Source organism: Crocodylus porosus, unplaced genomic scaffold (assembly GCF_001723895.1).
Source record: "Crocodylus porosus isolate Cpor-Errol unplaced genomic scaffold, CroPor_comp1, whole genome shotgun sequence".
In the NCBI taxonomy this organism is placed as follows: Eukaryota; Metazoa; Chordata; order Crocodylia; family Crocodylidae; genus Crocodylus; species Crocodylus porosus.
The window spans coordinates 63,994,984-63,996,401 of record NW_017728907.1 but is presented as its reverse complement, the minus strand read 5'-3'; positions in this window follow the sequence as shown (position 1 = coordinate 63,996,401).

Genomic DNA, 1,418 nt, shown 5'->3' with positions numbered 1-1,418 from the left:
GAGGTGATCAGTTGCTGTGAAGTGGGGCTTTCTGACTGCCAGGGTTGGGGCAGGTGAGTTGCCTGCTATGTAGCCAGGATTGTTTGGCTGGAAAGGGCTGGGAACCACCTGGAAAAGCAACAGAGCAGGGAAGCACCAAGCAAAAAGACCTGGAAGTGGCTCACAGTTGCTAAAGAGCTGCTCCAGCCACCCACCTCAAGCTGCACTTGGGCCCCACCAAACACCTCACCTCTGTTATTGCCTGCTCTCCTGTGGCTCCTACAGCCAAGAGCCCTACTGTATAGCAGCATTGCCAGGTCTTAAATATGAAATTATTGTATTGGAAGCTCAAAATTATCGTCTTTTCTGAAAAGCTATATTGTACATTTAAAATATGCAAATAAGTATGCAAATGAATCTTCTTCTTCTTTACTTGATATTGCTCACTGTGAATGTGAACCAGGTCATCAAAGTTGAAGCACAAGGGAAATACTGTGACCATTAAGGTGGTTTTCCTAGTTGCTCAGAATAACCACTTTTCTGGCGTAGAGTAGTATCCGTGGAGGTAACGTATAGTTAACCTTCCACTTTCTTTTCCAGTGGGAAGGTCTTAGTTTTACACCCACTTGATGGAAATAGTAGCTTCCTCCCTAGCTTGCTCCTATGGCATCTGAACCCCAAGTCTCTGGGCTTGGGCCTGCACGTAGGATGCCTGCCAAAGGATTTGGAAACAGCCGAAGCCCCAGGCAGGAGTGCAGGATGTTCTTGAATGACTCACAGATTTCGAACCGATTTGGCTTGGAATGTGAAAAATTTTCCTTAAAAAAAATTATATATATATTTGGAGGCAAGCAGTCATAAGTAGGGATCCTGGTTTTCTTCCATGTAAAAGACTCCTCAATTCTCAGTTGAAAAAAGTAACCCCAAATCCACCTTTTCCCGTGATTTAAATGAGACACCACTATATTGATACTTACATACCAGTGGTGTTTCATTTAAATCACAGAAAAAGGTGGATTTGGGGTAACTTTTTTTTTAACCGATTTTTTTTTAAATGGGAAAAAACAGGCTTCTTATGGCTCATCATAAGAAAGTGCTGCCACCAACCCCCAAACTCAGTTAAGACTCCCTGAGGATGACTTGGGTTTTGCTGCACCACTGAGGTGTCTCCGCGCCCCTCCCCCCGCGCCGGTGTCGCTCGCAGGCGGGTCGCAAGAATCCCACAGACACTGACATCAGCGCACACCACGTGACCGCCTCTCTCCCGCGGGGTCCTCCAGCCGCGCCGGGGCGCTCTTCCCCGTCTCGCCCCTCGCAGCCAGGTGTCTAGTCCAATGCCTGCCCGGCCGCCGGCCGCGCTTTGCCCTTGGGTGCGTTTCCTGGAGCAGGTCCTCACGCGCTGTGCGGCAGGAGAGCGTCCGCCCTCGCGAGTCAGGCGC